We start from the raw sequence: 26,161 nt of genomic DNA on the forward strand, positions 1-26,161 counted from the left end.
TTTTACTGCCGGTCGTCCAGTCCTCTCCTGTGTATTCAGTTCAGATGCCTCTGCATCTGTGGCACAGGTTTCCCTTGGGTGTCATTACTTTTGCTATATGTAATGCAAGAGAGAGGCATGACTTATTAGAAGGATTAATGAAGAAGCTGAAGTTGACATTCAAGAGGCCTGTTTCCCTCAGTAAATGAACAGTTGAATTACAGCAGGAAACTGCAGTAGCGACTACCTTGATGCAGAGAAGAAAACCATTTCTAAATGCATTTGCAAAAACAGAGTGGTTTGCGGGGTGAGGGAGCAAACCACTGCCTCGCTCATGCAGGGTAGTGAAATGTAGACAAGAATCAGCACAGCTACTGCAAATTTCCAACCAAACATAAAGCAAAAATGATTCACTCCTTGAAACAAATTGTTAATACTTAGCCTTTGAAGCTTTGTTCTGTTTTTTGGCTTCCCTACAAAGCATTTTCAGTTGAGTTAGCACACTGATAAAAAAGCTATGGAATATTTATTTTAAAATTATGTATATTAATAACTATTTCTACAGTGACTATGAGATTAGGAGGAAAATCTGATCCAAATCTCATGGACAGATGAGAAAAAAAGTGGGTTTCTATGCTGCTGGACATTCATTCCACATTGCCTTCTGGAATTTATAGACATGAATACTCCCCTGTGCCCTCCCCCCTCTGCCCCCGGCTTCTCCCCGCCCCCCCCCCCCCCCCCCCCACCCCCCCTTAAATATATGATGGGTAAGTGGCATAACTTCTGCTCAGGTTAATTATGCAATCTTCAAGTACTAAATAATTTCTTTGATTGCCACCCACATTAATAATCCACTTTGAAGAGTTCTCACATCCAGTCCTTCAAATTCCCAATCCCTTTCTGATAATTGTAGTACTTGTGGCAGCAGGAATGAAATGTTTTGTACCTATTATGCTGAAGTGGTCTTTAGATGTAAAGAGTGAAAAATTTCCAGTCCTGCTGGCAGGATGTACAAAAAAGCACTAGCAAGACAGATCAAGTGCTGTTTCTGCTGCTGTGGAGGTCATCTTGGTTTGCTTTGTTTCAAATAAAAATGCAGTCTACTATTATAATAGAACATGGCTGGTGAAAAGAAAAGACCTAATGTACAACCGACCTTTGGAATACGCACTGACATTTTACCGTAACTCTCATCTGCTATTGCTGTACACAACTTAATCAGCATCCAACAAATAAACATTTTGTTTTCAGGGCTTAGTGAAAAGAAAACTATAAAAGTAAGCTTTATAGCTATAATACATGTTTTGATACTGAGACATAGAATCCTAAAGCCAAGATTTACCCTTTCAGCAAAGTAAATATAAGCTGCAAATGCAGACACTTGTGGTTCAGACCCATGAAACAGGCCTATGTACTAAAGGTAAAGAGTATATACATCCACTACAATAAAGTACTGCAGACTCTGTGAAAAATATCATCTGTACTTGAAAAATAAAGCATTCCTGAAATGCCTGGAAAAAAAAGTGCTGACAATTATTCAAAATTTTTAAATTCAAACTATTGAAAATCCTACAAACTTGCATTTATTTTTTTTTTAAACACATAAAAGACCCTATTAGTTTACTCAAAACAATTACGTTTATTTAAGCTAAAAGTGTAAGATCTGATGTATTAGGTAGCTCAAAAAGAGAGAACTTCCTATCCATAGCTAGGTAGCCTGGTAAAAGTTCAGATGCTTCTTGTGGCCTAGATGCAATATATTAACCATGATAATTCAGGGGTAAGGAAAACTTAACATTAAGTAACGTTTAAATTTAATTTATCTTTTAGAGGCTATAATTTTGTACATTTAAATTACTACTAGTTAATACTTTATTGGCATAGAATCAGTACTATGTACTAAATATTTATTATTTAATATCTCTATCTGATTTCATAGTTTATTTCTGTGCATCATGATTGTGACACACCCCAACTACCTTCTTGACAGAAAGTGCTAGAGAAAATGTCAGGAGAGAAAAAAACACCATCTGAACATAAAAAAAGGATCACAGTTATTTGTACTTTTTGTTAACATCAGAACAGTTAGGACAAAAGCAGCTCTGCAGAATGTCACAAACATTAAGTGATTTAAGTTTTCCCCAACTCTTTTCTCTTCTTTTATATGTTTACATAACTATTGCTAATGTATATATGCAATATTATATGCATATTTTATACCTGCTATCAAATGTTTATAATATCTCTAGTTAACCTGGTGAACATTGTATTTTGTATGTTCTGTTTACTATGTTAGTGATATACAAGGGCTGAATTTCACTTTCAGCCTAACATTATGATAGTGGCCTATTTGCATTGATAAAACCATTAAAAAAAATGTATCTGCTGATGATTCCTCTCCCCATGATTATAACAGGTAGTTTTGGTTTTGCTCTTGTTTCTACCTTCGTAAGTATTTTTAAGGTCAAAAATTTCCCCCTCCTCCAAAACAAGAAGTGCAAAAACAACATAATGATATTGCAAACAGCCAACACATTCAAGGCATTGAACATGCTCCTACCTAGTCCCAGGTACCGCAGCAGAAGAAATAATTCATAACATATATTTAATCTCTTTTTATTTGTGACAGAAAAATAAAATCACAATAGCACTGAATGTACTTGTTACCTATTCAAATAATACATAATCTACAGATTATTTTAAAAGAAATCACAGGAAATAGATGTGTGCCCCGTGGTTTCTAATTTCTAACTCTGCTAACTTCAAGCTCTAGCTCTACCATTTTTGTCCTTACTCCTATCTCTCATACATTTACACTGTACACTGGAACAAGAGTTACACTTCTCTTGTGCACCACCCTCACCGCCAAGTATGCGCTACTTGTTACTATCATTCTTCAACACTATTTCCAAGCAGAACTTTGTTGGCTAATCTTGTCTGCTCATTTTGTCAGCTAATAGATTCTCCCTCCAGCAGGATAAAAAAAATACTTGTAGTTTAGTTTCAGGTGTAGATGTTTGAAAATTCAAATATGCCTTTAATTTCCTTGCATTTCCTTGTAATGTATGCACTAGACCATTTATTGGGCTGGGAACCAAACTCAAAACTCACTTCATCTAACTATATACTATGGAAATTATATTTTACATATCAGCTACTGCTAGCAGTTGCAGAAATTACATATTCTCAAGATCAAGGTCTAAGTATATGACATATTAGGCTATATAACACTAAACATCCCCACGGCAATTCTGAAAGCATGAAACCATCCCTGACCACTAAGCCATGTTCTCACAAACACTGTTCATTACACTCATTGCACTACTTGGGGTCTTAGATCTTTCTCCCATTCAAATACTACTCGTATCTGCCTAATTCCTCAAGAAGTGACTTACAACACTTGTCCCACAACCTACATTTCAAAGAGAAAGCAATATCACCTCTTTTTTTGGAAAAAAAAAAAAAAGAAAAAAAAAAAAAAAGAATTCCAAAGTAAACATACTCATTAAACGTAAGATTAAATACCCCTGAGTTAAGGGTTGAAGTTCACACAGGAACAGAGCCTATAAAACCTGTTACAAAGATGGATATAGTACATGAAGTAACTGCAAAGCAGCAGTGACCTGTCTTAGCAGCTGAGCCATGTTATCTTTGGTATTCAAAGATAAAACTTTCTGATCAAGTTTCAGAGGAATTTTAAGGTTTCAGCTTTCATAGGATTACCCATTTGAAAATCACGACACTTTGAGGAAAAAGGACACCAAAGTATCAGACTGCAGGAGTCCCCACCACCACACTCTTTATATATTTTCTGTTGAACTCCCAGGCTACTTCTGCTTCAATACCAGCTGGCTTGGTCCTCCAAGTTTCCATGCAGTACAATCAAGTTATACCGCAAGTTAATAAATGGATATACACTGTGTCAAAATCACTCAGACCTGATGAAGCTATCATGTCTCTACACCCACTTCATTGTCCATTTCCAAGGTTACCTAAACTATACACTCTAATTCTCTGGCCCTGCTTGTTTCTAGGTCTCAGAAAACAATGAATGCTCTCTGGGATCCATAACTGTTAATTAACTAGGAGTAATAAAACCATAAATATCTCTTGACAAAAGACTGTTCACAAATTCTCCATCAAGTAAGCTTTTACTTGCGTTTTAACCAAGGCAACCTCACCCATCTGAGTACGCACAGCTCTCCTCAGACATCATTCAACTTCTCACATGAAGTTCCAAGATGCACTAAGACCAATGTACTCATTGGTTACACAGCATTGGTTACACACACATGATGCAGTTCTAACTTAACTGTTTTTAAGTTGCTATAGAAAATACTACTTTTTCATACAAATGACTACCAGACTTTGTAGTGAGCATTTTTTTCAAAATAAAAATAAAAATAAACACCAGTATGATGTCTCAGTGACTAGCAAAAACAATTATATGCTGCACTGACATGCACTCATTTAAAAATGGATATTACGTCTATTATTATAACAAAGCACATGTATGTTTCATCCATATATACAGTCACAGCCAAAAGGTAATAAAGCAAATGAAGCACAAAAATTTCACAGGTTATTCATAAGCTTGCATTGTATGTACAGCCTTATGGACAGGTATTTAAAGAATTCAAAATTTCTATCATCTCTGACATATAAAAATATATGTCCCAGAATCACGATAGTTTAATGCACCATAAAAGAAAAATGCTGGAGTCCTATGCCCAAAATGAGAAAAACAATTTCTGTTTGTATTAAAACTGAATATAAAAAAGCAACTGAAATCTGGGCACCAAGCAGCATTAGCTGTCAGATTTTTCACTTAGACTTTCAAGTAAACCAGCTTCACTATGAAAAGAGGAAAAAAAAACCCTGTATCTTTGAGATGGAAGGGATTGGGGGGGGCGGGGGGGGGGAGGGGCGCGGGGGGAAAGATGGGAGAGTGTCCTACTGATAGGCTCACTGCTTTGCTTCAGGGACATCTAATAACATGACACTAATGTATGCACAACTGAAAAAGGACAGCCTGCAGATCTAGGTAGGCACAGTAGCATCAAATAGGCAGTGAGCATAAGACAGAGTTGTTAGGGATGTTCAGACTATCTAGTTGCAGTATACAGGCTTTCTAGAATTATTTTGGATAAATGGAGGTAATAGGCAAAACAGAGTTCTGACAGCTAAGAGATTGAATCTTTTAAGCACTGCAGCTGTAGTATGATTTCTGTAAAAAAGAACACCCACATTACAGATAATGAAATAAGGACTTTGTTCCCTTTTTAATTAATGTGTTTCTATTCACTGACTGATTCTGATTCCATAGATAAAAACAGGTTCCTCCCAACTGGTAAGTATGATCTAAAATGGTGGCGTTGTTCTCTAAAAGGAGAAAGAAAATAAAGAAAACATCATGATGACAGAAAGAAGGCAATAACAAGGGGAATCCCTGAGCCAAGATATCGTGAAGATATACAACATGTTCATTCATGCTGACAGTTTTTACTCATGGAGTGGAAAAGCAAAATGCAGAGCGTAAAAATATGTATTTTTTCTCACTGGGCAGTAGTAAAGGGTGAATCATAATTGTAAAAAAAAAAAAAAAAAAAGATACAGTTCTTTCCATTGCTACTAACACCAGTAGGGTTACTTTTATTCTTTCTCTCTAAGGGCAGAGTTTAGGTAAGAGAATTCATGAACATATAAATAAATAAATCCAGGGTGGGAAAATTAATATTCTGAAGAATACATATTTAAGTCAGGCTGCAATTATTCCTAATAAACCAGGAGAGTTTACTGAAAGGTTGACATTAGAGTTTAATTTAAAAAAAAACCTCAGCTTAGACATCCAGGTGCATCTCACTCTCAGATTAATGTGTTTACTGGCAAAAAGAAGCAAGCAGTAATATCTTTATAAGACCATCTGATGGCTGGAACAAAGTGCTCCAGCTTTCAAACACAAAAGATCTTTACTAAGTAAGGGAAAAAAAAAGAAAAAAGAAAAGAAAAGAAAAGAAAAAGGATTTTAGATTTCACTTCTTTCCAACCTTCTGCCCAGATCGACTCCTTTATACATCTACTTCCTTCTCTCAATAGAATAAAAATTTTGAAAAAGAAAGGAAAAAAAAGCAAGACTGGCTCATCCAAATTCTTTGCTAAAACCAGACTGTGCTTCAACTTTTCATTTTGTTCACTCTACCAGAAAAGGAGGTGAAAATTAATTCTTGTGATCTCACAAGTCGGGAGAAATTTCTTTTCATTAAGAAAGGGGAAGACATAGCTGTCTTCAATCCATGAGCTATGATTTTTTTTTGATCAAAGAAGCAACATCCAATGAAAATCAAATTAAATTCTGTTTTCTGTTGACTCCATTGCCTTGTCAAATCTTTGGAAATCTATTATTTTCAGATATTGCAACTGTCCATTACACTGTCCACTTCTATCATGCTATTTTTAATCCTCCACCTTGTTTTGTTTAAACATGTAAACAGAATTAAACATAGTTTTCACAATCTCAGTATCTGACATTTCAGACACTTATTTGCACTTCAGATCTTTCACTATTATCTTTTCCCAAACAACTTGCCTGCAGTCATGGGTCCAGTACAAAATATTTAACATTTGAGCCAAGGCAGAAGTAAAGCCATGTTAGTTCAAAGCATAACTGACATTTACAGTGGTCAACTTTTAATGCAGCTATAGCTAAACTGAATAATATTCACTTCATTAATATGCAGTAATAAAACAAAAGTAATTCTTTTTCTATTAAACTCCTGTTCCAGTCAACGGCACAAGCTACTCTGCTCATGTTCCTAAAATCTGAACACAGAGATTTGCTAATTACTACATTTGCCAAGACATCAGTATTCCAGATTGCAACACTGTGAGGTACCACAGCAACCTCACTGATAATCCTGAACTAGCCAACAAAATTTTCATATTCAATAGTACCATGCATGTGCAATATAACCAGCTCTAAGAAGAAATATGCTGACTGTCCTAATATTGCTCCATGCTTCAAAGCTTCACAAGTGATGACCTTCAAAGTAGTGAGTGTATCACTAAATGAGAGATAATATTCTTGCTTTCTAATAGATAGTAAGAAGAATATGCAAGAATGCATCTTTGCATGAAAGAGTGTAACATACCGGTGTCTCCTGGATGTCTGATACCTAGAGTACACTGAAATACGCAGAACGTAGAAGGCAGAAAACCTGTATACAGTGATTACAGCCATATGAAAATCATGATACTATAAAAATCAGCCAGTTAACAATAAATCCATATAATCTCTTTCTCACTTTTTCCACTACATTACCAACAAGATGGTAGAAGGAAGACTTTGAAGAGCAAAACTTCTACAAGACACGTTAATCTTTAAACATACCTTAACAAAAACTCTCCTGAGGATTTCAGGAATCCATTACCATTAGAAATGCAAAAAACTGTTCACCACCTGAATGTAAAGCGGCTGTGAAACATACTGTGCAGCCCTCACAGACCAAAACCTCCACCTTTACCTTATTTACTGCTCCTGTAGCAGGGCTACTTACATCTGTCCGGTGGCACCACAACCTGTGCAACAGCGGTGCCTGAGCACCCTCCCTGTGCTGCCCACTCTGCAGCCAGCCGTGGAAAGCTACGCATCACGTTTCGGACCACCTGCATGATATAAAGTTTTGCTGGCCTAACCACATTAGCTAGAGGTCAAGAACAAGCCTCCCCCTCCCTGACCTCTTCTGCCAGCAAAGCCATGGATCAAGCAGCACTGTGCCAGTGAAACAGAGCTCTTGCTGCATTCCGGTCTCTGACGCACAGGATGCGCAGCCGTGCCTGCAGAAGAGCCTCCCGCTGTTGGCCTGCGCTGTTATTAGAAAAGTCTCTGCTGCCATCAAGATACCGGGCATAAAAAGGCCGAAAATGTTACCACAGCTTTGGAGCCACTTCAGATAACAAAAAACATTCACATGGACTGAAATGTAAGTAGGCAAAACTTCCTGTCTCCAGGGTTCATGATGGATCACCAAGAGTAGTTTAATGCTTGCAGACTTTTGCCTCTGACCCTGGAAGCCCCAGCTCTAGCCACCTTCCCGCATTTTCCATCAGTTCTCCTGAGATACCCAGGAGGTGGAACTGATACCCCTTACCAACTGGTACCTTACTGGGGAACAGCACTGCAGGTTCTCTTACATCAGTGGTCTATGAGTTTTGGGGACAGAACAGTAAATAAGAAGTTACTTTGTCCCTTACAAGCCCACAGCTTGACCCCAAGATTTGTTCTGAGAGAGGATTCTGTGAACATGGTTTTCAGTTACTACTGAATGTTTGCTAACTACTGAATGTTAACCTGTACAAAAGAATTTGCCTTGAATGACAGAACTTTTAAGGGTAAGAAAAACTCTAAAAATACAGTCAGTGTTGAAAAATAATGTCTTCTAATTTGTCTTTCTCATTTTCTGAATGCCCTAAAAATTAACATTGCATCAAAATACAGGTATATAGGTTTAATGAATAGCCATCAAAGACTCTTAAGAATTACAATTTATTGTGTTTAAAGTAGAAAATATTTTTTTTTTTACTTTCCTGAAGAGTAGATGTATTTCCATTATTTTGGTTTACTGGGTTCAAATTCAATACTGATTCTGATTTCTGTTTATCTGATATATTTGCACTAAATACTATTTCTGATAAGATGTTAATTTTTTGACTGACTACATGAACTTCACAAAAAATAAAACCCACAGAATGCCTCTTCTTGCTTGTAATTCTTCCCACCGATGCATAACTGTTTTTAAAGTTTATTCCAAGTTTAATGAGAACATGGTGTGTTGGAAGTGATACTATGTTACAGAAAGCAAGCTAGTAAATATATTTTAGGGATATTTTCTGTAGGTAGAAAAGAGGGCTCTAGAAAGTTGGCTGGGCAATTTGAAAGGTTTTATATAACGCATCACTTGGATCATTTTTATTCACCTTCAAGGAGTGAGTAACTGCCCATAAAGAAGTCACAGAATTATGCAAGTTCATACACCAGAGAAAATATTCCTTTTGTCAGTGTGTTTGGCTAGGTGTTTTTCTTAGAGAAACAAAGAAAAATCATCAACAGAATATTGTGCTTCTAGAAATTATGGCCTAGTATTATATTGGAAAATATGACTGGGGTTATTTCTTGGCAAAACTTCTTAATTTTAACTGATTTCAAATTCAGCCTAAGTGAGAACAAGACATTTAGAGCATTTCATCCTTACTGAATGCAGTGCCTCATCTCAAAAACATTAACCTGTACCCTATTTCTCTTGTGCTTGACAAATGCACTTTGTCTTAAAACAGGCTTATTTTTCAGTTTATGTTTTATATATTTATATATATAATATATTTATATATATAATATATTTATATATTTTTATATTTTATACACCTTTTATTACAAACATTCACACAGACATACATAAACACACCAAGTAAATTTCATGCAAGTACTTCCAAAACAATAATCCATGGAAGTATAAAATGCATATAACTATGCCGAAGAAAAACACATAACTGTAACAAAGAATGACACACAAACAAAAATTTAGTTGGTGGTAGTGGTGGGAAACATATCATGTCCCAGAAATTATTTCACTTCATTAATGAAAAATAAAATAAAAATTCCTCTTTTGAAGATGCACACTTTTCAGTGTACAGTACACATATAATGTGCTCAGTGAGGCAATATATTAAATCATTTGAGATTGCCTAAATTATTTTTATAAATTAATAGCTTCCGAAAACCGTTTAAATTATTAAAGGACCAAACAGATCTAAGAATCCCCTTATTATAAGGCACCCCAGGGCTGATTCCCAGATCTCATCTGTAAGGACTCTGGCAGCTGGACCAAGCCCAAGGACAGCATCAGCAGATTTGGAGAGAACAACGTGGTGAGGAGGATACTGCAGTGGCTGGAGCAGCAGCTGCTCCGGGGAGGACACCCAGGCGTTCACACACACCACCGGTATCACCTGCACAGGTTCCCCAAGCATATGCCAAGGCAGACACCACCATAAAGAAATGATCACCAGAAAACAAAAAAAACCATTTTTCCTTTCAAATCTTAACAGACAGAGAGTGGGGTGGGAGGAATCAGGTACTGTGAAGAGAACAGAGGAACGTGAACAGTCCCAGCTGAGGAAACGGGAAAACAGGAATGGAAGTCCCCTGATCTGAAGAAGAACTAATAAAATCAGAAAGTTTTCTGCATTTCTCTATCTGCATCTCATCATACAGAAAACATTAAAAGTGTATGCAGTAAGGTCAGCTGAGGGGAATGCTTGTAAAAAGCATAGCAGATTGGGGCATTTAAAAAATAAGCTTGACAAAGCATTACCAAGATCTTATGCAGTAAAATTTTATGCAGGAACATCACAAATGACTTAATAAGCCTGATCTCCATAGGCTGAGGTCAGAGTTCAGTTTTGATTATTACATGACTATTTTTATGGTAATAGCATAAATTACTGCAATTCCATATTTAGATCAGCACACTGAATTCACAAACAGGCATCTATTCATTCATAAATACTTGAGACTATAAATGACCTATTTACTCATGAAAATTTATGAAAAGAAAATCCAATGAGTTCATCTCTAGAAATACTGAGAATATCAGTACACACATTTTCCTATAAACAATCATTTTGAAAACCCAGAGTAAGATTTGTTTGTTGCTCAGAATCAATGACAGATTACTGCCCACCATTAAAAAGACAACTCAGACTGATCTCTTATTTACTCTTGGTGTTCCTTATTACAACTTCCCAGCTAGTACGACAGGCTGCAAGACCAGTTTGTTAGAAAATGGCTAAGTTTTACACCAAGACAGACATTCATACAAAACTGCTTAGCATGGTGTGGCAGGTCTCCCTTGCACAAACTTGGTGTGAGTGGAATCTTCCCTTATAACTCCTCTTATTTTTTTTTCTCCTTTTTCTTGGGGTTTGTGTTTACTTTTTGTTTGTTTATTCATTTAATTATTCCTAGGAACATCTAACAATGCCTGGAATCTTCCCAGAACAGGTAAAGAGAAAGATCACTAAAACTTCAACAGTTGTTATGTGATAAAAGGCATCACGCTGCTTCTATTTTTTTTCCCCAGCAATGTTTAAAAAACAGAATCTGAGGAATACACACTCACACACCATTTTTTGTTTGAGATTAATAACCTCACTGTCCCAGTGGCTATTTTCCAAATAACTCTAACTGTACATAACAGAAAACTTTAAACTCCCTGAATGCTTCAGCATGACTGCACGAAGCTGAAACGCACTTTTACCCCTTTCCCCCTCTCCTTTCTTCTCCCTCCTCTATCACTGAAAAGGAGATGTTAGAAATCCAGCAGGGAGGCTCCCAGCACGGGATAAGCAAATCCCCAAACCAAGTGAGCGAACAAGGTAAAGTTTAGCCACAACAAGTATTTGATTACTGGCAGCAGTAGGCCAGTGAACGAATCCCAAATGTGCTGTATTTGGACCGATGTGCTCTTCACCCCAAAGATGACACAGTGGAATTAGAAAAGGTAGATAGAAGTGCAACAAAGGCAATGAAATGGCTTTTCAGCCATTCAGAAATAATGCAGAACAAACATAAGGAGTATAAAATGAAACCATCAAGATGCACTTTCAAGACACAGTATACCGGGAATTCTTGTCTTAGCTAAAATCAGTCATCCCTTTCTATTTCCTACACTCTTCCTTCAGTTCAGAAAGTCCATGAAGAAAGTTGAACTAGAACTTGAATGTTTTCAACAGACTACATGTTCTCCTACAGTAAATGGTTTTTAGGGAAAAGAAAAAAAAAAAAAAAAAAAAGAAAAGACACATACAGTATTATGATTTAAGGAAACTTAGGTTTCCCTGTTTGCTTCCAACCATGCAGCATCCCGTGCCCTCTTCCCCTAAAAAAGAATGATGAGTTACTGAATAAAGCTGGTTATTTCCAGTAATTAAGGACATAAAATGAAGGACATGTAAGCCAAAGCTTGATCTAAGAGTGGGAGAGTCACTCGGATGTGAATAAATATAAAAATAATATATTAAAAATATATAAAAATAAATATTTTAAAAGTGTAACAAAATAAGGGGGATAATGAAACATGAGAGGGAACATAGCTGCAGATAAGTAGGATGAATTGCAGAAAAGTATCTTTACCCGATTAATCCTTTTGGCATTTTCCACAGAAAGAAAAAGTAAACCGCATCAAAAGTAAACTGATCTAACTGATGTGTCCAGCAGCCCCTATCAGCAACTGTCCTTGAGCATATACAGCTTAGACACAGATGTCCATCAGGATAAAGGGAACATGTTTGGCTATACTTTTAGATTTTAAATTGAAGAAACAAATACATTTATGTGAAATTAAAAACTACCAACTGATACTCTGCTGCTGTTCAGATGTGAGATACAAGTAGCTCATCGTGACGAAGTTATGTGCCATTGTATCTGAAATACCAGCACATTCAGAAAAACATCTTATTATATAAATACCAAAAAACCCCCACCATTCAGATGCAAGAACAGTACCTATACTACATAAACTTTATTTATTGTAACGCTCACTCATGTAAATTAAGTCACATCTTAAGGGAATACAATTATTCTGGGTTAACACAGAGAGATGAACATATGCTTTTATTTTTCATACACTTGATTGCCTGCCCTCAAAAGAGGTGACTTCCTAGCAAAGAACATACTAGTTTTCTTGTTTGTTTGGGGTTTTTTGTTTGACAGAAAGGAGGAAATGGAAATAATAAAAACATGAAAGTGTTTTACTTAAATATCAAGCGAGTTGTTAAATACTGAATGCAGAAACTAAAGATATACATACTTCTGTACATGCTGCTTTCAGAAGGTATTTACTAATTTACTTAAATCCCTAAGCACTTTCCTTTCAAGCTTCTAATTTTTCATGTCTCTCAAGGAAGACTTCAAAGACAAAACCAGGCCTCAGAACAACTGAACACTGGAAATCCAAATCCAAGGCACTTCGCTCATTGCACTCAGCTCTTACTTAAGTAAGGGAAATATCTAAAAAGAAAATGTTTTGGTTGAGTGAAGGCAAATCAGTCAATTTGAGACCCTTTATTTCTGCATAGTACGCACCTTGCCTGAAATTCAAACAGACTTTAGATAACAACAATCCAGATGTTACCTCATGTAATGATGTCCTCTAGTCCTAGGCGATGGAAACACGGAACCCTTTACCACTGAAAATTCTCATCTCTGCAGATACTTCATCACTAGGCAAACCCACCCCATCATACTAACCTTAAGGGATCAGCTATTTACCTGTTCCTTTCAAAGCAATACAAAATTATTTTTTCTTCTTCAATAAAGAACCTAAACCAATACTTGCAAGTGCATTAACAACAATTGTGTTTAGAAGTGTGGGCACAAGCAGTGTGCCAGTTCCCTTGCAAGTTCAATCCAAGGAAATGATCAACTGGCACTATTCCTTTAATAACAGCATTTTGGATGGAGTTCATCACATAAAGCAATAAGGAAGAGGCCTGAAAATTTTAGCTTTCCTTGAAATAAATGTCAGGACAGTAAGAGTTGAAATGAGAAAAAAAAAAAATACTTAGAAAGACTGACAGGCCATATTATACTAGGGATGATTTTAAAAAGAAAACACAGGAAGGCATCATATAAAATCACTTTTGAATGTTCACCCTTTCTCATTATGCATTTCATATACCTAAAAATAGACGCTGAAATACAGTATGTATAACCCCAAGTAAATATCTTGGGATTTTAATTCACATGCAAAAACCACACATATCAAGCTCCAGAAGTGTTACTGAAAAGACATTCTTGCATATATATTGCGTAAGATATTTGGGGAAATCCATGTGGTTTCCCATTTAACCAATAGTAACTACAAATCAGAGCCAGTTTGATATGTGTAAGAGAAGGCTGACAAGTCAACAGCGTCTTCTACCACCTCAAACTTTAGAACTACACTGGATTCACAGGATTTAACACTGCACCTGCCACACTGGAACTTACAGAACAGCTTTAGAGAAGAGTAACCTTTTATCATAACTCTTTCCTTGTTAGATTTTGTGACAGAAAGGATGTCAATGCACTAATTGCCTATTTCCTAACACATCTAAATGAAAAAGTAAAAATAGCAAAGCTGAATAGTAAGGATGAGGTGCCTAGGGAAGATCAAGGGAGTATCCACCCCAGTTTACTCCTCTATATTTTTCATTGTGGACATTTTTAAATGCTGGGGGTCTACAAGTTGAGGGTACAAGGACTAAGAAACAATTGACAGAGATCATAATGTGGCCTGGGAAGATGTGGTAAGACTTTTGAAACACTGCTGGAAAACTGCTATTTTATAAAACTTGATGAAACACAAGTTGGTGACATGAAGAGATAAAGACACTGTTAGCATCAAGTACTTTTAATTTCTCTCCAAGGTGTCTTCTACACTTTTGCTGAAAGGGTAATAATTTCCTAGACTTCACCTTACAGCTGGTGAGTTTCAAGCTACCTTTTCCACAGAACTGCAGTTCTATAAACACAATTTCTGTACTACCTCTACTTCACCTTTATGCAGCAGAGCGGAAGAAAAGTAGTCCTCTTGAAACTTTATCTATGCACCTTTGGCAAGAGAAAAAAAAAATAAAATTGTGCTCTTGACTGCCATTTCCTACTACCCTAAGTTCACATCTGCTAAGCCCAAAGATTCTTTTTACAATTGTGTCTTATGCCTTTACTACCCTAACTTGTTCTGAATTAGTGAACACTTCACAAACTAGATTTTAAGGAAAAAATTATTCGTCTTCATTTTAAATTGAGTAATACTATCTTCTGGGAAACTTTTCCATGAAAGGAAGAACAGGGTGCCTTGGCCCTAATGTACAGGAATTATCCCTAAAGAAGATTCAGATTGCAAGGCAATCAAATACAAAACATTCAGATTTTAACTATGAAGTCTCTCTGCCTCTCAAATGGAGGGAGAAACTTTCATGTTTCATATGTTATGCAGAAAACCTGCATTCTGATGGTTTTTTAACATTTACTTTCCTTCACGTTTGAGAAACATACAATGAGTAACACTGATAACCAAACTATGCCTTAAAGCAAATACTGCAATAGCTTGATGACAAGAAACACAACATTTAATACACTTGGAGACTGGCATTTTGACCATCGTGGTCTATAGTAGGAAAAACGTGACATGTTCAATCATATGAAGTGCACAGAAGTACAAATAGAACAGGTAACTTCAAACAGTACAACCTTTGCTTAGGTGGACTGACTGAATTTATGAGCATCTTCTTACTCCTTATTTACATGATGTTGATTGTAAGATAATAATGCGATATCCGCCTGGCTGAAACCTCTCAAGAAAGAGCTGATTCTTCCCCGTTGTCTTAGTTTGCCTGAAGCATTGTTTTTCTTATGTTGCATAAGAAGGCTAGATATATATATATTTTTAATCTTTTGAAAATAATGTACTTGAACTCAGGTTTCCAAAATAATACTGATTGGAAAGTAGGCTAAACAGCCTCTCAGGGGTGGCAGCCTCTTCGAAGAAGCTGCCTGTGCATTGAGAGACGTGGATATCCACATAAAGGACTATCAGACTAAACATGAGTGCAAAAACAGGTATTTTGAAGTTGGAATTTTGTGCATATTAAACACCAAAACTTTTGAACTAAAAAAGCCAAGAATTCTTAGCTTACATTAGAATCAGCAATCTTTATATGCCATTGTAAAATTACCCAATTAATTTCTCATGCATGGAAATAAAATGCCCCATGAATCTCTTTACTGAAAAGGCACTTCTAGTTTAAAAATTTCTAGTGATGTTAGTGAGCACATATATTTATAAATGGGAGCTGATAGCAATTATCATCCTTGATATGATTTATTATTTGGCATTATGTATTATATGACCTCTACAGAGAGGTCAGCTATTCCAGTTTCTGGAATTAAAGCATGAACTTCTCATCAAATAACATTTAAAAACTTTAATTTCTCCTCATAGCTGCAGGCTACCCTAACAAACGGATTTAGAAGAGCAGAACTTAATTTCAGCCAGACACCACAAGAAAACAGGCTGTAATATAAATTCAGGTTATTTACTATTTGCTGATGTTTAATTTTACATGAACGGGGAAGCTTATTTTCAAGCCATAGTAGATCTCCTCTCTGCTCATAGCTACTGGGCTTCTGTACTGCAGTGGCATAACTGACATTTCCTCTCACCCAGCAACCTGTAACTTAGTTACCCTTCTGAAAAGGGAGCCTTTAAATAAGAAAACCTTCTTGGCCTGCGTAGTCGCCAACATCGTGACTAACAGTGCTTCTACTTGCACAGAAAATTAGTAAAATTTAGCAGCTTTTTTTGAAATCTGTGACATTTCAGTCAAAGACAGAAAATTAAGAACCAATGCATCTAACCAAGTTCATCAACTGACAAATGAAGAAGTCCCAAAATCACAAAGAAATAAATTTTTGTGAAGATGCATTAACTACTGCTTATGGCAAAACACAAGGTTGAACGTGCTGTCAAAAAGCAAGTGTAAGAGGTTGGGAGAACACTTGAAATTTCAGGCACAGGATTTTAAACATACCCTTTACCTTTCTTCAAACTAGTATGAAATACCAGTATTAGTCCCAGCCTCCTAGGAAGTGAACACAAGAGGGTAGTTTTATCTTCAGAGTGCCTGCAGGAGATGTGTGCTGGTGGGCCATCTGTGCCACAGAGGAATTCAGCAGCCTGGAAAGCATCTGAGGTGAGAGGAGATGAGCTGTATCTCCTCCAAGCCCCTGTGGCTTTGCAGGCCTGAACCACTGGAGGTACCAAAGGAGAAGCAGGCAAAGTCCAAGACTATGCAGGCACGAGTGCAATGAGGAAGCAGGCTGGAAGCTCATGCTTCCAGCTATGCAGCTGGAAAGCAGCTTTGCAGAGAAGGACTTGGGGGTCTTGGTGGACACCAAGCTGACCATGCCCATGAGCAAGTAGTGTGAACTTAGAGCAAAGAAATTCAGCATCCCCCGGGAGGTGATCCTTCCCCTCTGCTCAACACTGGTGAGATATATCTGGAGCTTACAGCACAGGGCGGGGCTCCCAGTAAAAGACAGTGGGTCTTCTTGTGGGTTTTCATTTTGTTTTGCTTAACTGTTACTGCAAAGGGTTCACATCAACATGGCAGAAGATGCTACGTGGTTGAACAGTAACTTGGCAAATTATAATATGTTTCAGCTGCAAGAACAGAAGACTACTAAAAACATTTCTGGTAAATGCTTTATTCTTCTAAATCAAGTTTTAATATTATTATCAACTGTAAATGTTTGAGAAGCAATGCTGGTAAACACAATGCTTCCCATGTAAGTTTCGATTGAAGGTACTGCGCGGCAATGCTGCTAGGAGTAACTTGTCCCATGGCATTGTGTGTACACCCTTCCTTTATATACACTGCAGCAGAGTGGAAGTGACCTAGATCCAGTGTGCCATTTCACACATGATCCTAACCGGCTCTAATACTCACAAGACGAGAGCTCAGTAAAGATAGCAGGGGATAAGCCTAGGTTTCACTTACACAATAGTGAAAAGAGAGGGATTTACCAGCAGAAAGGCTGGCAAGCTTAAGGCATGGCTGGCTGAATCTCGCTACAGAAACAAATCAGCCTAATATGACATTACAGTAGTGGCTTCCTCTCCGAACACTGAGAGCATTTTGTACAAATAGACAATATCTGAAAGATATTTAATTTCATAACAAAGGTGGGTGAATCTCACCTAATTTTATGCATATGTCATTTTTCCAGACATTTATTGTTGGTTCCCATTGGAGGCAGGTACCTGAGCTTGATGTAGCCTTACCCAGCACAACTGTTTTATATAAATTTAGAATACATCAAATTTGGATTAAAATTGGATTACAATTTTGGATAAAAATGCACTCATTGCCAGATCACTGTAACAAGAACCTACCTCCTTCCACTACATATCACACCCTCTGATTCAAAAGGTGTTTGAAGTTAATCTGAAAGGCACCTTTAGAGTGCTGAAATATGCAGCATCTAAAGTTAATTTTAAATCTAACCATTCTTTAACCAACCAAAACTGACAAAACTAATTCTGATGGACTTTTTTTTTTTTTCCCCCCCCAGGCTTACATTGCCTAGAAACTTTTTGATACTGGACTATACACTTATTGGACCTAAACTTATTGGTCCTTAATTTGCTTCCTTTTTATTTTTAAAAAATTGCTGGAATCATCTTCATTACCAAAAAAAAACCCCACCACCTTTCATTTAAGACCACTATGCAGAACCCAAGAGACAATCATCCCATAGTGGGGTACAGAAATGCCAGAAGGGGTCTAAATTCTGTCCTGTGTCACAGACACAAATCTGACTCCAACATTCCTTTCCACCTGATGAATAAAGTTAAAAAAAAAAATCCAACATAAAAAAAAAAAAACAAAAACAACCAAAAAAAAAAAAAACCAACCCAAAAACCAAACAACACCAAACTTTCTCTAACATCAATGCTATTTCATTTAGCTTAATGACAAGACACTATACACAGCAACTGGAGATGAGACTTGATGTCTCTTTTTTTAATTTTACTTATCCGTCTTCTGTGGTCTGACACAGAAATGTAATGTAGACTCTAAGTATAATTAAGCATTAATACGAAGGTCATAAATTATGTCTTAGCCCTGTGGATTGAAAGTCCATGTATGTGTTCTGCATTAAAGAGAAAAAATCTATGGGAGTCTGGAGTATAACTGTAGACTCACATTTTAAGACTATTAAAGCATCTTCTTCAACTGTGTGCTTGTACTACTGTTCCTCAAAATCATCACATCCTATCAGCATTGAAATGTAATTAGTTACCATTTTATTTCCACAGCATAGGAACTCCGGCATGCCTGGAATGTATGTACAAGTTTTTAACACATGACCAATATCTTTAATAGCACGGTAATATAAAAACATCTTTCAGTCATAATTTCTTCCTTTGAGTATGGTCTAATTTTGCCCTTATCAGAAAGCATTCAACTGGATTCCTACGATATGGTTTTTTGAAAGACTGTCTTAATAACCCTAACTCAAAATGAACAACCGGAAGAAAACATTTGTTCTGTTTCAGAGTTGGTAGACCAGTATAAAAAATAATTGTTAACTTTTATTTTTAAAGAGAGAGGATAAAGAACACACAAATTCTGCAGGTTGAATTAAAAAGCCTCATCAAGACTATACTCTAAGATTGAAATGGGCCTATGAATCACAGAACCTCTAAGCAGGTTTAGTCCTAAGTATACTACTATAGGTACTGCAAAATTCTACTGTAAGTGGCCCAACTACCTTTGCTAAAGATTCTCACCAAGGATCAATTAAAAATACACTCCAACTAAACTACTTTTTAAATTCAAGTTACTACTTGTTTGACGTTCATTACCACATTCCTTGGGTATTTTTTCACTCTAATAAATGAGTTCTTAAAAATCTGTAAGAACCCTCAGCTCCCTGGGCCCCTACTCCAGTGTTTCACCATCTTTGTCATAAAATTTCTTTTCCTAACACTTGTTCAGAAGGCCTCTTCTTGCAGTTTGCCTGTGGCCCCTGATCCTTCTGTTACATACATCCGAGAAGAGTTTGGCTCCACTTCCTTCAAAACCTCCCATCAGGTATTGGAAGACACTCACTGGGCAGCTCCTACCCACCCTTAGCCTTCTCCTCTGCAGGACCAAGGACCATGGATTCCTCAGCCCTTCCTCACAACCCATGCAACCACCCAGAACGTCTTCTGGGCTCTGTCCAGTTTATTAATGTATTTCTCATACTGGGGCACCAAACCTCGACACGGGAAGCACAGCCGTGCTCAGACACACAACTGGAGCACTACGAACCGCGTCTGGCATCAGCAGTATTGTCTGATACCCCTGAAAAATCAGCTTCCCTTCAGATAGCTGGCTATGATTGGAATTCAGCATTACATCTAAAAAACAGTTACAATGGATGTATATTACCAGGAGTAATTTGACAAGAGTGAGAAAGGAGACTGGGAATGATGCCAGTGGTTGATTTTGATGGGGAGTGGAAATCATGTATATAAAGGACCGATAACTACAAGGACTCTTCCTCAAGCTTGCCCGCCGAACTGAATTTATCAAAATAACATCTGTCACAGAAAAAAAAGAACAACAATAAATACCAAGTGCAGGAGAACCAATGTGATGTACAGAGGCAGTCAGCTTTAGCCTCCCTCAGATACAACAAACATGACTGTGTGAGCAGAATTCCTACGGCTTCCAATTGCTTTCAGGAGCAGTGACCTCCGAGCACGCTGCTGACGGAACAGAAGGCCTTTAGACATATTATGAGACAAAAAAGCTTTTCAAATGCTCAGCAGCTTTCATGGTTTTACTAGATGTTGTTTGTAATGTGCTTGGCCAGCATTTGGGATATATGATTCAAATGCTGTATAACTAACCAACAGTCCCCTAACTGCCATGTGCTCGGTACTTTTGAGCACATCACAACACTGTAACAACAGGTGGAGTTTAGGTGATGTTTTAAGAAATACTGCAACTTGCAAAGACACACAGTAAGGTTCATCTACACCATAAATAACCTCAAGACCAAAGAATTTTCTCTGCGTAGATACAACAACCCAATGCAGTGATTGAAGGGCAGCAGAGCCACGAAAGGATTTCACACAGAGAAATTCCTATACAGCAATGACATGCCAGTACACTGGTACTCTTTTCATGATTTTTTTAGTAATATTATTTGCTTATGTTTCACTTTTCAGAAGTGTTTCTTGGGTTTTGTTTGGTTTTGCAGTAGTATGATCTTCTGGGTTCTGTACTTTTGGGAGATTTTCAGAAACAAAACTATTAACCGTTCACATAAATAATGTATTGAGCTGATACATTGGTTCATGTTATACAATTTACAGTAAAATTCCTTTGTCTGAGAAGTTGATATTTATTTGAATTTCAAAGTACGTTTTTTGTACTATCATAAACAAAGCAATTCAAACAACAGCAAACACCATCTACTTGCACTTAAAAAAAAAAGTTCTTGAGGACAGAAACAAATGACATAGCAAAAAAAAGTCAGTGGAAAAGAATCTTCTTTACATTTCAAATATGAAAGCATGCGGGTCATTGACAGCTCCTCCATTTTTGAGCTTTGTGGTGATTGAAAATAAAAATAAAAGGGATCGTTCTGCTTCTCATTTGACTACCTGCAAGCCTTTCACTTCAACATATTAAATAGACTAAAAAAAAGTAAAAAAATAGAAAGTGTTCTGGTTCAAGTAATACATAGTTTTGAATAGATCAGCTTCAATTTGCCCCATGAGTTAGTTTGAATTTTTTCTTTCTTTCTGATTGTCAGACACATTTTATAAGGTCTCTAATCATTTATATTCCCAGAAAAAAAGATAGTTTGAAACACAGCATATGGTTTTTGGATTCTATTAATACAGCTTCACAGGATGTTGGTGTGCAGCACAGAATTGGATAATTTCACTAAGAAGCAGAATGCAGCAAGTCAGCAACAAAAATTTCTGTGTTCAAAATAAGGATTTTTACATATAAAACTCAAGCAAATACTGCAGTATTAAAATCACTGTGAATGGGGTAAGAAATAAAATTCTGAGTTTTCAACTGAGACATACTTTTCCCCTTATGTTTTCCATTAGAAAAATGCTATACCCTTTTTTCTTCAGTCAAAGCCTCTCATGAAAGGTCAGGTTCTCCCACATCAATGTGACTCTGACTCAGTATCTTCTGTCCTGAAAAGCTTCAGTTTTCAGTCAATATAAGCCAAATTGTGAAATGCAGGGTTTTCAAGGCCATTTGCCTTCCAAAACTCTTTGGCTTTTTATGGCAACTAGAATATTATTCGACTTTAGCCTTTGATAGCCTCCCTTGGAAGATGCTGACTTTGGAGCAAAAAGTTTGTGAATGCCTTGTCATCTTCATCTTTTTGCACTTCTGATTTATCATTTTCTGTCATTCCCAATTTACTGATACTGAGACACGCAAGAAAAAAAAATTATGTCATGAACATATAAAACCTGCAGGCTAGACTTAAAATTTATTTCAGTAGTACTGAGGGATCTGATATTCCTGCTGAATTCTCTTAAACTTCTAACCCAGCAATTCCTAACTTGGAGAATTCTCACAGCTAACCCTATATTCAGAACACTCTGTACATAATGGTACTTCACTTTAAATTAAGTTTAAAGATCTTTAGGAAAACCGTTACACATATTTTCAAATCTCACAGCATTTAAATAGGTAGTATTTATTTAATAACTGCTTTCCAAAGCTTTATAACCAAGTTCTGCCAGATTTATTTTAAATTTCGGATAATTAACAATGACAGAAAAATGGTAAAACACAGTAACTCCTGAAGAATGCTAAGAGCTACCAGTCTTTTAACTTCAGAGGCAGTGTTTGGGCTTACTGCAAGACTAGCAAGGCTTTTTATTATCTGAACTTAGACAAGGAACCATTACATGCTATTCCTGTCTGCTTTCCTTGAAATAAACTGCAAATTTATAGCCATTTCAGAAACCTAAACATTATTTATCTAATCATGCAGAAGATGTTAGCTTCAGTATTTTGAGCTTTTTGTAAACGTTCTCCAACATTGTCCTTATATTAGTATTTTCAAAGTGTTTATAAATAAAATAAACCCTTTTAAAATAAGTATGTTGTGTTCTGACTCCGTTCCCCGTTTTTACTGAAGCAAACCATTAGTCAAAACAGCAAAACTGTTAACACTGGTGTCTCAAAAGCACTGAGAAGTCAGAACAAAGGATCTCAGACCGTAGAAACTCATGATGGATCACCTGCAAGACTTTCACAACTCATCCCATTGGTACAGAAAGGAGTCAAGAGACTTTAGGCTTCCCTCCAGCATCAGAGCACCTATGGAGAACAATATTAATTCATTTCATTAATGTAATTTGTTTTCTATATTAGATTCTTCAAACCCATAGTCAAGATCCTGTGCCCCCATAGAAGAATCCATATATTTGGACAGAAAATTTCATAGTTGTGTTGTGTAATTGTCTAACTTGTCTGGGGAGACAAGCTGTAAGTCAACTCACAGGACATCAACTAACCTAAAGAATACAGACGCATCAAAACTCAGGGTTCTGGGTCAGACTTTTTCAGACACAAGAGCTGTGAGTTTTATTTTTAAGTGGTACCAACTATCTTCTATAAGTACATCTGCTCCATTTACACTTGGGCTAAAATGTGACTCCTTCAGAGTAGTCTGGTTTGCTGATTCTTATCTGTAGGTAAAGAAGAAACATGGCTCACTCTCCCTTCATTCCCCACCCCATGGTGATAACCTTTTTCCCACAGTGTTGGTTAGTTGATCCACTGTTATACTGTAAACACAGGTTTAATGTACTACTGAACACAAAGTTGCCTATAATAACAGAGCTACTCCCAGTGCAGACGTGCCTTATTTTACTGAAAGCACGGTTTCACTGGAAAGCTTTCAGAGAATGACAGTTTCAACAATATGCCTTATCTGCTCTAGGACACTATCTGTAAATGGCTGTATTATTTTGAGAAAGAAAAACTCTGGTCTTCTCAATGAAAAAAAGGAGGGAATCAAACACCGGGCTAGAGATACAGTGGGAGGAAAACACTTCAGAACTTCTGTATGTGTGGATGGTGAAAAAAGATTAAAGTATCATCAGATGTAGAAGCCCTAGCTACGAAGGGTAGGTAGAAAAAATCCACAACACAACAACCTGAGAGCTTGTAATGAGCATCAAGAAAACAAATGGAATCTATGGCTTGAAAAAATTACAATTTCAAGAGTGCACATGTATACAAAACCAGGGAACAATATTCTGTGAAGCACTGCTTTTGTTCCTTTGATACCATTATCTACTCTGCAGTTCAGAGATCCATACAACAAAGGTGTTTTTGCCATTTTATACCAAATTACCTTAGCATAAGAAGAGTACAAGATTTCACAGCTACTCTACAGGAATTCCCTGCTCATTCATATGCCACCTCCAGTGTCTTCTTCCCAAGACCTTTGTTTCTCCTTCCCCACAGAGTTGTAACAGCATCTACGTATTTCAGTACATGAAGACAAATTAAGCCTGCAATTACACAAGACACACTTAGGATTACTTCCACTAAAGACCTAGTAAATTAATTTTGGTTTAAAACACTTGTGAAAAGACTGCAGCAGAAAGTTACCAAAAAAAAAAAAAAAAAAAAAAAAGATTAAGATGCTTAAAGTCATCATGAATGAAGACATACATATAAATCCATCATCAATACTTTTAATTCCTCTAGGGTATTAAAAAGATAGGGCTGATTAGGATTAGAAGCCATAGGGCTAATATGGGTATGACACTTGATGTGCCATCTGCATGACATAACTCTTCTCAAAATCCTAGAAACAGATCACATTAAACTTTTCAACACAGCAGGAAACGCTTCTGCTTTGGATCCATTTTCTCTACAGAACAGCACTGATAATGATCACTCCCTGACTCAATTACAGTTTCAGACAAACTAAAGAGTAAAACCAAAGACATTCCATTAAGTTCTGATATTAAGCTTCTATTATAAGAATGGAAACAGCATGATAAAATACTATGTAAGTGCAATCTTCACCTATGTTTTTATAGCATTAAGTTGCCCAACATTCTCACATCTATGGTGGACACCGACAAGTCACCAGATCTATGATTTTGCCTGCAAAACCAGTAGCTTTTTCTGAATCTTGTCCTAAAGCTGGTCTGAAAGCTAGTGATGTACTCGCCATGCCCAGCTGTCCTGCCTTCAAGCATTTCTAGTCTCTGTGTTCAGTTTTCTATTGTTTGTTTGCTTTTGTCTTGGTGCCCTGCTTTTGAGCCAGTATTAATAAGGCTTTTTAGATCTACTTCTTTTATATCAAATGGGGTGGGTGGGGAGTTGCTTCCTGTGTAATAAAAACATAACTTTGATGATGCATATCTCCTGTGTCTAATGCCTTTGAAGTTGGGTTGCAAACTTGGAATCCTTCCCTTATTACCCTGCCTCCATCATGTTTTTCAATTCCTTCACAGTTGGCTTTCAAGCTAATTTGAAAGATCTCCTGACTGCAAAGAATTTTTTAAGACTGTTATACAACAAATTACTCATCATATGAAATATGCATTGCATATGCTTTGTATTGTCACTCTGTAGCCTTGTGACTACAGTACCACTATTGCTAGTAACAGATTTCAGAGACCCTGAAAGGCCTCAGGACTTGTCAGGCTTTGTCTATCTTGGCTTGTTTTAGCTGGACGAGCTGTAAAAGCCTAGATGCCTACTGTCTATTTTGTTTTACTTTTAATTATCTAAGCATAATCTTGTGGTAAACCATAATTTTTATATACCTAGTAGTATCTAACAAGCAGTGAGATTGCATAGAATTAAATACGTATGACCATGTCATAATGGTGTCATGCACAAAACAAAAGCGCTGTATGACAACTGCAGCCTCAAAAGTGGAGGTACAGGATGAAGTACAGAGGAGTATGGGCACTATATGATAAGAGTGGGTAGAGGATGACAGTGGAGATCCTACAGCTATATGCAACTCCCTCACCATCAGTAGAAGGCAACCTGGGAAACGGAAAAAACATTTCTCTTAGGGAGAGCAAAGGGAACAAAGAACAACTAACCAACATACAGAAAACCCAACACATACATCACATTCTGATGTAAAGTTAAGTTACAGACCAGTGAAAATGAGTGTGGCATAAAGTGTGGGAGAAGCATCCTGCAGACTCCAGGAGGAAGAAGATACCAACATTATGCTTCTCTTGGCAAAAAGGAGGAAGAAATGTGCACTATCAACACCATACCTGTCCTGGCACATGACAAGTGTGCTAACAGCTTGTTTATACCATCACCAACCAAGCAAAACTGAACCCAACCACCTTTGGGACCACCCACCCTGTGGTGATAGAAGTTGAGCACAACACCAAGGAAAGGGACAGACAAGAGGAAAGGTGTCCGTAAGAATTTTAACAGTGTGTAACAAGAAGAATGTATGTTGACTGTGCTGGCCTGTTACCAACATCAAAGCTTGTTTCTCCTACTGCACTGCAGACTCAGTTTTGTTGATTCTGAATGGACT

The 26,161-nt window shown here is 37.0% G+C and overlaps 1 protein-coding gene across 2 annotated transcripts in view; it reads right to left on the minus strand.

Annotated features, from left to right (window-relative positions):
* Window positions 1-26,161, minus strand: part of PRR16 (proline rich 16) — a 164,653-nt gene that overhangs the window by 67,749 nt on the left and 70,743 nt on the right. Inside the window, exon 1 of one of the 2 annotated variants that reach the window (XM_080370924.1) lies at window positions 18,292-21,091. The exons of the other annotated variant lie outside the window; for it this stretch is intronic. The gene's annotated coding sequence lies outside the window, so the exon portion shown is untranslated. Of the gene's footprint in view, window positions 1-18,291; window positions 21,092-26,161 lie in introns of those variants that run through there. 2 annotated transcript variants of the gene reach the window in all.

The sequence above is a fragment of the Falco punctatus genome (genome assembly GCF_963210335.1).
Source record: "Falco punctatus genome assembly, chromosome: Z".
Classification (NCBI taxonomy): domain Eukaryota; kingdom Metazoa; phylum Chordata; class Aves; order Falconiformes; family Falconidae; genus Falco; species Falco punctatus.